This window comes from Varroa jacobsoni, unplaced genomic scaffold (assembly GCF_002532875.2).
Source record: "Varroa jacobsoni isolate VJ856 unplaced genomic scaffold, vjacob_1.0 scaffold_1349, whole genome shotgun sequence".
Classification (NCBI taxonomy): Eukaryota; Metazoa; Arthropoda; class Arachnida; order Mesostigmata; family Varroidae; genus Varroa; species Varroa jacobsoni.
The window spans coordinates 100,842-112,125 of record NW_019214251.1 but is presented as its reverse complement, the minus strand read 5'-3'; the positions used below and the strand labels follow the sequence as shown (position 1 = coordinate 112,125).

The 11,284-nt window shown below is 39.8% G+C and overlaps 2 protein-coding genes across 7 annotated transcripts in view; one reads left to right on the top strand and one right to left on the bottom strand.

Annotated features, from left to right (window-relative positions):
• The window catches only part of Zw (glucose-6-phosphate 1-dehydrogenase Zw), a 63,673-nt gene that overhangs the window by 2,188 nt on the left and 50,201 nt on the right, over window positions 1-11,284 (top strand). The window lies entirely within an intron of this gene.
• Window positions 1-11,284, bottom strand: part of RagC-D (Ras-related GTP binding C/D) — a 34,158-nt gene that overhangs the window by 7,538 nt on the left and 15,336 nt on the right. The gene's annotated exons all lie outside the window — the stretch shown is intronic.

Genomic DNA, 11,284 nt, shown 5'->3' with positions numbered 1-11,284 from the left:
ATATAGGGAGTAGTTTTGTGAAAACAGTTTTTCAACTTATGAATCATTTTTACTGTACTACTTTCTTAAGATTACTATATCCTGTTACGTGAAAAAACAATCGTTGATACCCTGGAGGCCTGTTGAGCACTGTTTGAGGGCAGAACCAGTAAATGAAATAAAATTTTTGGGGTGGAGTCCTCGGCTTCTTACATGGTAAATGAATATATTGAGTCACCACATACACACACACACACCGAAACGAGAAAATTGGCTTAGACGAAATTTTAATTAATTTATTTGTTAGATATGGAAGACCATTCTAGAACTAAATCTTTACTTAACGGTGCTATAAGTAGTTTCTTAACAGTTTAAGGGTCATCATTTTCCATATGTATAATATATATGCCAAGTAGGTTTTTCTAGATTATTGCAAGACTTTGGTCGCGCGCTGTATATAAGCAAACAAAGATGGTGCAGCGAACAAACAAAAAACCCAAGAAAAAAGAAATCTATTCGAATTTTATTAGCATGTATGTCGAAACACGTTTTTCCAACGATATTTAAAAACGGATCTCCCCAGGGCTTTAAACAGCCCTAATGAAACCTGTGACTAAGAAGAATTCGCTCAAAGGACCGAAGCATAAAGGCGTTATTGATACTTACATCCTTTGGTTCATCCAAGTTATCTTTGAGACACGCGAGCAAGACGACTGTTTTAGCTGGATGTCTAAACAAACGGGTAAATTAGGTCCTTAGTTTAAAAGGGAACTTCTGTCGCGGGCGATTGTCGAACGAAAAGATCCATAGAGTAGCTGATGTCCTGTTTTTTTTGAAGGGAGCTAATTGACCCGCAAACAAATAGTATGATTTTCCTGCGCTGTAATTGGCCGAACAGGCCATCTATAGGTATAATACGAAAAGATCTAAAAAAGTTATAATGCTCTCTGGACTTGTCATATCACTCAGTTCAGCTCTTTAGGCGTTTGCCGTTTCGGTAGCAACCTTTTCATCTTTCAGTGGACCATTTCTGTTCTTTTCATTAAAACTTCGGCTTATCTCACTTTAACTGAAAATGATAATCTGCATAACACATTTACGGCAAATCACTCCAAAGTTTTCATGGGTGTTTAGTAGTTGCACTGAGATTGCGTTCAAGTGAAGTGCGACTCGCCTATCAGAGTGTTTTATGTTATTTAATCATTCAGTAATTTAATGAAGCCTCTGTAGGAGTGTTACTCTTAATACCCAAACGTAAATGGCCGCGTCTGTGCAATTGTTGATAAATAAATTCTATATAGAGCATTTTTGTCTATGTCCACCAGTGAGAGGAAAGAAATTAACGTTAGTATATATGTTGTTGAACCATACAACCTAATTTCAGTTTGTTGTTTGTTCTTACGCAAAGGCTTTTCTTGTTGCTGTTGTTGTCTGCTAGCTCCATTAGCCTTAATGTATTGCTTTCGGCCTAATAATCACCAATAAAAAGTCGACTTGGCGATGGTTAGCACAAATTTCGTTATTATTATTATTCGTTGTTTATATTACTATTGTTTGTATCGTAAATGTCGTGCTATTGTTTCTCGTCCTTATTCCTTACGATATAAAAATGAACAAACTTCAACAATGGACACAACAAAAAGCTGTCTCTCTAAGAGAGTAGAATTATTGCTGCCCCAGATATTACTTCCAATGATACAATATATTATCATTGTATGCCATATTGTACTTTAGTGGACTGCTAATGGAACTATCAGGACGACAAGTAAAGAATCAATAAAAATGACGATGGCCACATCATTATTATATAATAGACAGTCTGTAACATTAGTACAGGGGGTGCATGCACACATAGATACACGACAACTAATACCAAACTTATATAAGAATAGGAAGTGTTTTTTATTTATCAAATGAAAATGACTGTAACCGTTCCGTAACCCTTGAAAGATGCCCGATTATCCAATGACTATTTAGTATTGGAAGATATCGTATTGTGGTGATAATAATAATAATAACAACTGGCTAGCTATAGGAAATAATCATTGATATAACCTTCGCTAACTAACCAAAAGGGTTTAGTTGCAGTTCTCAAACAGTATAATTGTCTTTTTTTTAATTAAGTTACACATTTTATGGAGGGAGTACAACTTTATTGGGAGCGTATTGATTCGGTCAGTTTGAGATCGACATCAGTTGCGCATGTTGCAACTTTCTGTCCTATCCGAAAACTCGTAGTTGCGTTTCACCCAGCAGCGCCGTAAATCTGTTTGGTCGATGCTAACATGGCCTATTCAGTTCTGTGCGGTATCGTGTCCTAGCGTCACCTTGTCTTGGCATAGGAAGTAGTAGATGCCGATCTCTTCGATCTACTACTATACGCAATGTCCGTTTTGTAATGTATAAAAAGTGTTTACTTGCTCCAGTTCTAATCGTGGGTCTAATAACTTTACCTCTTAAGGAGTGAATAGGATCTATGCTTCTGGTACAACTGAACTCGAGGGGTGATGCGGTTCCGTGATCTGTGTTCCTCCCAACATTACCAGCCACTATTTTCCGTTCGTTACATATGTTCCATTTTCATATCCAGTGTATTTTTCACCTTTCTCTTCTGCCCTTGAAGAGTCTCTAGTTAAGGGGCGTGCCGTTAATGAAGTACAAGGTGGGCTTTTGCTAGTGAAATTACTGACAAATAGGCAACTGGAATAGCTATTTTAAACCCGTACTAGAAAGATCGGTAGCTCTGTTATGTGCAAACGTTTGTTCTAGTGTCATAAAGCACAGAAGCCATTCGCAAGTTGAGAATGGGTGAAGATCAGGTATCAGGCATGATTTGGCCGCCTTTTGCTATTGAAGTACTGATTAAAACGAGACAACCATCCCGTAGAGGAAGCCATCTCGGAAAATACCTTGCAACTACATGAGAGAAGTTATGCTCACCAAATTAACTGTTGTTCACGATGATTCTACTGAATAGCTTGTTGCACTATTGGTTATTAATCGTGGTAACTAGAAGCTGCCATGTCTTGAAACCTTACGAAGACATGGTTAAGTTTCTTTCTTCTACTTTTCAGACGTTCCAGTAACGCGTCTGAATTGTATAACGTGAAAAAAAAAACATGGAATTTCCATTTATAGAGCTGGATCGGCGCACTGAATTTTCTTGGTGTTGTTAAATGTTAAAATTGGTTTGGTGCCGTAATTAGGGTCAGACCCTATTAACCTAATATCTAATGGCACAACAAAGAAACTAATAGAAATAAGAAAATAAATAAACCATAAATTCTTATGATTTGGTATAGGATCTATTTCGAGATACTTATTCTGTTGTTTTCGTAAAAGTTTGACAACGAAAAGCAACGATTGTATGTAATTGAAGTTTCGTTCACTAACTGATATATGGTCGCGCCATCTCAGGTCTGTTCGGTTCTTATGTTAGTTTAGCGAATAACGAGTTACAATGAATATAGCTTATGCATCATCAGGTTATGCAATAGCTTTGCTAATCGTGTTCAATGCGGGTATATTTTTAGATACATGCATTCTTGTCCAAGGTTTCAAAACTTTTACAGATTTCTTTTCAAAAACACTCGATCAAATCGATGCGGCCCGCCAAGTGGCCTTAGTTTTCCACTTGTCGTTTTAATATTGGTAAGGCCGAAATCAAAAAAGGAAAAATTAGAACTGAGCGCCACAAAGCGAAAATCAACTAGTTCTTTCTAATTCTATAATAACGAAGCGTTCGAAAAATGTCAATATTTTAGTAACTAGTAATCATGAAAATAACAATGATTATAATAAATCGGCAATAGCTTCACTATCACCGCCATTGTGGTATCGGCAGACTGACTAGCGTCCGTTATGTCCAGTGCAACGGTAGCCATCATCTGGTGCGCAATACAATGCACAGGAGCTCGGGCTTTAAGACGTTGTCCAATTGGATACTGAACATAGTGTTTCTGACGGCTGCCGCCGCCGCTGCAATTATGACGGTGCCAAAAGGATCTTGGCAAGGTTATTTATGTCGCTGGAATCCAGATACAAACGACACTGCCCTGTGATAGTGTTAGCAGTGGCAAACATGGACGCACGACAACTATTCGCGGTGACGGCGGCGGCGGCGGCGGCTGCTGCTGCTGCCGCCGCCGCCGCCGCCACCGCATTAATAGTCCCCATTATCACCATTGCCACCCCCGTCATTGCAGCTGCTATTTTTGTAGTAGTTTATAGGCCAGCCAGGTACAGAGGTTCATCGACGAATTTCAACTTCGTCGTTTTTTTTTTTCGTTGACTGTTGTTGTCATTGTTGCTGTCGTTGGTAGTTTCACTATGGGTAACTGTCGTGAAGAAACAACGTGGCTGATGCAAAACTGCGCTTGCTATAGCGGCAGCTGTTGTTGTTGTTATTGCAAACGTTACAGCCGTCATCAGACAGTTATCGTCTGAATAGGCCGAACGGCACTAACGCATTGGGTGACTGCTTTAGATTGGTTATAACAATCCAATGCGGTGCGTCTGCTCGCTTCATTGCTCCACTGCTACGTGCTATTGCTTCTGTTTTGCTGGGAGCCTCCTTGCGCTAATAGCAACTGCCCAGTTACTTGCCGGTTACCCTACTGTTACCGACAGTGAGGCTACCATAGGATAATAACGAGTGGACTTCTACGTGACGGTCTAAAGCAGCAATCGTTAGTAGACACCCGGACTAGTCGCTGGCACTAGTTTTGTCCGCTGTGGTGCCGCACCATGATTCAAGCGCAGGCCGGCTAAACAGTACGAGAGCTGGCCATACACAAAGTACTTCTGTCGATGGCCAGCTCTGTAGCCCAACAACCGATCCCATATATCACTATAGATACACACACACAGAATATAAACACGTGGAGTGCGAAGCAATTAATAGCGACGATCGGACAGCGAGTAAGGAGATTGCGCAAGATCAAGAAAAAAAAAACAGGCGTTTGTCGTGTACATGCTTGCACATACATGCATAAATGCGTACATACATAGACATCTATTTGCTAATGTTATAAAGTGTCGAACAGAATCTGTGTGTTTTCTCTGTTTATATCTTATGGCGTGTCTGGGCCCAATTGGCTGCCGCTACCATTGGTGCAGTTCGTGCTGGAAATGCTGTTACTATAGTTTTACTGGCCAAGCTGGTTTTGGCGTTCGTACATCAAGCAAATCGCTCGCAATACGGCAAGTGTTTCAACAAGTCCCTCTGCGATATTCTGACCTAACTGGTAGCCCTCTCGGCGCTACAGGTGATAATGATAATAATTGCCCTAATGGAACTGCCCACGATAGCAAAAATTTGCTACCGGATATCGGAGAGCGATTAAACACTGTGTGGTTAACGTTGATAATACACAAAATAATAGATCGGTGAATGGTGAATTCAAGCTTATATATATATGTAATTATCTACTCATGTCAGTACTGTACATATGTACGGAACGAGTAGGCTAAGTGTCGTTCGATAAGACTGTGGTGGACGTAGAGAACTAAAGAGTTTTTAAAGACGTGTGTAAGCCGAAAGCTCTAGATGTAAAGTATCGTTTTTTGATTTGAGTACAGCCACTTAGGAACTCTGTTTGGTCGTTTGGCGTCAAACATTATGTTTTAAATACTTTATTTATGAAAGTCAAGTTCAACATAATGCTGAAATTTTATTAATTCTACTATTAAAAAGTAGTCGAAAAGTAATGTCTGGATAGCCTGCGGGGAAGTGGAGCGTCGTCATACGATAAAAGCGCGGTTTACCTCTGCTCACTAATCGTTGGCTATTTAATACAAAGGTTTTTCATTATCGTTTTTAACGGTTGAGAATGCACATCAATCTTAATTGACGACGATCGATTGTAATATAAAATCAGATTCTTTTATAAGTCATGCAGGTATTTAACTGATTTTGTTTTTTTTTTTTAATTTCCTTCGTTAATTTCTTTAAGATGAACAGTTATGGAATTCTATATGGTATAAGTCGGGCCTGATTGCGATGCATCTACTATGAGATGAGTCGGTGTCCACTGCAACTCTTAACTCTTCGTTACTCATCTTCGCAGGAATTTCCCACAAGATCTATTTTCGAATTCCGTTCTGGAATTTTTTACACCAATGACTCACGGTGTTTCAGTAAAGGCCCTCACTGAATACAAGGTTTATATTGCAAACTGTTTATGTCGCTGCAGCTTCTAAATGTAGCTCATACTCGTAAACCATTCAAATTTTATGTTGGCTAAGAACTTGAGTGGTGACATACGAGTAAAATGTCCTAGAATGTAAAAAATACAACCGTGTCTCGAAGATAGCGTCATCTTAAAATATGAGAGACTGCCTCATACTAACAGATCTAGTAGTTTTGAAATTTAGTTGATACAGGTACATAAGATATCGAGTAAATATTGATGTGAGAACCCGTATTCCTGATAGGCGGTGACAAATACTTGTTGTTGAGTGGACGTAAGAAAAACCTTATAGGTAGATGGTGCACATCATAATATTGTCTTGGGGACAGAGTTATCTGTATTTCATTTATTCCGAGAGTGTCTCTCGTACGATTTGGTCTTTTTTTCTGCAGGGGATGCTAATATGTTAATTGGTTTTATGACAGAGGAGAACATTGGCAAAGATCCAGGCGCCGTTTGGCACCAGATAGGTATGAGTATGCGAAAGTCTATAATGCTGACTAAATCATTCGTGCAGGTCACACATGTACATAGATTTATGGGCGGTTTATATTAATAAGAAAAGATGGTCTGAGCGATTAAGAGATCTAAAAAAAACGTGGGAATGATACTTGCTTGGACAACGAATGAATGAATCCACTCGAATAAAAAGAATAATATTTCACCCACAATAATAAGTATATCGTACACTTACGACTAGGTAAACTATGAAACACTAACAGAAAAATTGACCACGCTCTTAGTGTTCTATTTAAGTTGTAAAAAAGAGGAGCTGAAAGCTGAAGCGGTAAATGAAGAACTTGAGGTAAAAGTAGTTGTCTGTTCGTTGATAAAGCCCCCTGAGTAAATAGCACAGCAAATGATTTCCGTTTCCTTACGTGTGAAACCGTTCGGCTTTCGTTTTTCGCCAATGTTAGTGGATTTCTATCAATAGTTTTAGCACGCTCACCGATTAGTTGACGCATCACCAGTTTTGCGCCCACAAGCTGATTTTGCTCGGCCATTGGTACAAGGTTTGGCCACGATAATGTAGCATGATCAATACCCAATAGTATCGTCATGGGTGCGGAGATATGTAGTGTCTTTAACGAGCGGCTTTAGACTACAATAGCGACAGACTCTGTGTGCACCTCACGCAGTAAACATAGCCCAGGATCAGACTCTACGCGATGATTTACAGACATCACCGCTCGTCAGTTCATGGTCTGTGGACCATAAACATGGTCGTTAAACAACGGCAAGTCAGCAACATAAACTATAGGGCACTCTTTAACATAGGGCACTTTTTGGTGAGACGTCGAATGAAGTCGCGTAGACGGAGATTGCGAGAGAGAAGCAAGCGAGAGCAGATCTTTGTTAGCACCACTAACATCAAAAGTAACATTGGGGATCAGGGACTTCTGCTGCGGCTACTGCGATGGCCAGTGCTGCTGCCCGAAGCGCTGCGTAGCTGCCCAATTTGCTTTTTTTGGGGGCGGGGGTTAATACTGTTATTTGTTGTTGATTTTTCATTTGGTTGCTACCTTCATGGCTGTTGCCGCGTGCTGATCCGGTATCGCAAACGAATCCGACAGGCAAGACAGAGCGGTATTCGACGAGCAAATAGTGTCAGACCAACTGGCTACTACTGGCGATCTGCCATGCGAATCGATGCTGTCAAAGATCTGCACCCCAGCGCCAAACGCGTTGCTACGGTTTCTTTTTTTGGCCATGTAAAACTGCCTTCTCGATGGAATACGGTCGTGAGTGGCTGGTGTTAAAGCAAAACTTGAAGACTCTTTTTCGATTGACTTAATAGCAAGATACAACAATCCATCTGCTAAATGAATTTCTATTATTTGATCGACAGAGGTTCAACCACAATCGATCGTACAGTTCGGGTTTATAATCTCATCGCAGCAGGTGAAACATTTCCGGCAAAACAAACATTACTAAACACAAAACGTTGAAAGATAATGGAAGTCGCAGCAATTAACATTCTTCGTGCTGCTATTTAAAACAACAAAGGTCCCGCAGTGTGGTCAAAATGTCGTTGTAGTTGTGATCTCATGCGTAAGTTTGAAGTAACCCAATTGATCGTGTTCATTATCCACGACTAATAGCGATCGATCAAATGTGCAATGCCAACCGTAACTTTTACTGCGGCAGGCGGGGGTAGACCTTTGGAAATTCGGGAAGTTGATTCCGAAGTAGAAGGTAGAGTGATTGCTACTATACATCTTGTCGCTGTTGCGCTTGGCCCTAACAGCAAAAAGTCAAGGTGAAGGACATACGAGGGTGCAGGGACAAACAGGTATCGTTATGTAGACGTAATGTTTCTGCCCCTGCTAACGGTCCGATTGGTTGTGTCAATGAACACCGATGACGGCTGTTTATTCGAGCAGTGAGCTAGCGTGTGTTTGTGTCGTGAAAGCTTAGAAACTACGCCTTTCCTGGTATGGCCGCAAATGAAAACCGCCGGCTTTTCTGTGTGGAGCTGAAAACTACTAGAGTTGTCGATGGGCTGACTCATGTCTTCGTAATATGGATGACATGTGATGATGTCCAATATGAACCCTTTGGGAATTTTCATCTAAGCTGTATCGTAATTGCGATACACGGTACGATTCCTACGGCGTTGTTTTCTCTACGCGGTAGTGATACTAATGTAATTTGTTTGACCGTCGTACTAAAAAAAGTACGACGATTGATTACAAATCAATTTGGAAATTGCTCAAACAAACATGGATAAAGCAACTAAGCTTTGGAAATGTCAATATCAAGTAATACTCCTCTTTTTCTAAGGTCGACGTTATATATATATATATATATAGATATATTGATTTATTCACGTTGTTTTTACATCTCGTTCTATGAACGGCTCCCCGACAGTCTACTAAAAATAATCTACAGCGCTCTATAAGGATTAAATCTTTGCAGGCAAAATCGCTTGCATTTATTGTGCCTTTCTTGTCTTTTTTTTTTTTGTTTGTGAGACAACGGTCTCATGTCCTCCATGTCTCCATTACACTGGAGATAAAAAGCTAACGAGTTGTATCAAGTCGGTTGAGCTTTAGCCTATTAGTATTTAAAACCTTAAAAAGTGCAAGAATTCTATTTTGGACTTGCTTTTCTGTTGTGACGCTATCCGATACTCGCGTTGAGTGGCAATGATAAGGGTCGCGCGATGGGATGCGCGTACGAGCTAGATCGCCCGATTACCCAGTCTTATATAGTCCAGATTGATAGTCTAAGAGGGGTGACTGGTGTTAACCCATTGCATAGAGATAGGCTAAAGCCTACGTTTGTTGGTAGAGGAAACGGATCTAAGCATTAGAGCTACTCGATACTTTACATATTTTCTGTCACGGGTCTGCTTTGCACATTCTACTATGTACGTGTGTAAATAAACAGTTTACCATATAACGGATAGCAAGTCAAAGAGTGGAACATGCATACTTGTTGGGCGATCATCTGTCGTGTTGAAACTGAGAACATTGAAACGTGCATTAAATCGAGTCGAAGAAGGTACGGAGCCAAAGCATAGGTAAAAAACCAAAAGACATAACCTCAATTTTTTTTTGCTATTTGAAATATTGTTATAGTAGAGATAGAGAAATTGACTTAGCAAACGTTGAAAAAGACTCAAAGAGATCCTACCTACATTAGTTTGAAAAGCACATCTGTATTTGTGTGTGTCCAAATGTACCTACGGGATAGTTTGACTTTTTGTAGCGTCTGTTTTTGCCTCATGCGGGGTCATTATTGAATACTTCACTAGGCCCTGCAGATTACGAAAAAAGAATCTGCTATCGTTACGATCACCAGCTCATGACGGGTTCTTCCATTTCGTAACGTGGAGATATTTCATTATAGAAATGGATGCTTCGATAACTTTGTGGAGCGTCTCCATTTGACCGAATATTCCCGTTCATTGTGAGGGACGAATTAAATGCCTAAAAAAAAGAAATAAACAGCAGCAGCAAGAATCGAACTGATACACGGCAACGATACAAGCAAAATCCGAAGAAAAAACATACATTAAATGAAATACTTGCTGATATAAAAAAAAAAAAAGAAGAAAAAAAGGAAAAACTTGGTCGAAATCTTAAACACAAATTGCTTATATCAATACGCCTGTCGCTATGAACTGAATAATCAATGTTCATCGATCGGATTCAGCTGACAATGCGATCGAATAGAAAAAAAAAAGCTTAGGACACACGTTACATTCAAAGTAACAAGCAGAACATCCACGAGAGTAGAGACAATCAATCGTCCCCGCCCCATATGCGAGTTTCGGACTTTGTCAGATATTTTAACTTGGGTGAAATTGCCCTTTGGCGATTAATTTTTTTATGCGGCACGCTACACGGCATTTGTGAGGTGGTGGGCTTAACTGTGTCGGAGACGAAACTTCCGGTCGGGGAACAATCGCCGGTTAAAAAGTGCTTTGTACCAAGTTGACTGAATCAAATGGGGAGAGAAATAGGCGGTTAATTTTTTACCAATTAAAGAATTACCATTGTGAGTGCATGTTGGCATGGGGCGAAAATTTTCCAGATGGTTATTTTCTTCATATGAGTATTGCTTCACAATCTAGGCCGTTGTAGTATAGGTCGCACGTGAAACAGAACAGACTAATCAGAATTGAGACAGTAAGGACTCGTTTGACGGTTGTTTCTATAACAGGTGTCAACAATCATTTGACACATTTCAGAATATGGTGTAGATTTATAGCTTCCAGGCTTAAATTATTGGCAAATACCATACGTTATATTAGTAATTTACTTTCGGACATTTTCGTGCCTCATGAAACAAGGCGTTTACTTTTTATGTTATTTATTGCAAGCTAGCTGATTTCGGTATAGCCTTTACACCAGTAATAATTTAAAAAATTTCTCCAATATATCAAGTAGCTATAATGAAGAGCGATCAACATTTTTCGATTTACGAGAGTCATTGTGTACGTATCACACAGTATACGTGTGTGCATATATATATATATATATATATGGGTGCGCGAAATAGGACAGACAGCCCCTTCTCAAGTTCGTCAGTGGCATGTCTTAACTTTTTGCTTTAGTTTGTTTGTTTGTTTGTTTGCAAAGTAGAATCGGCAACTGCAATTATAT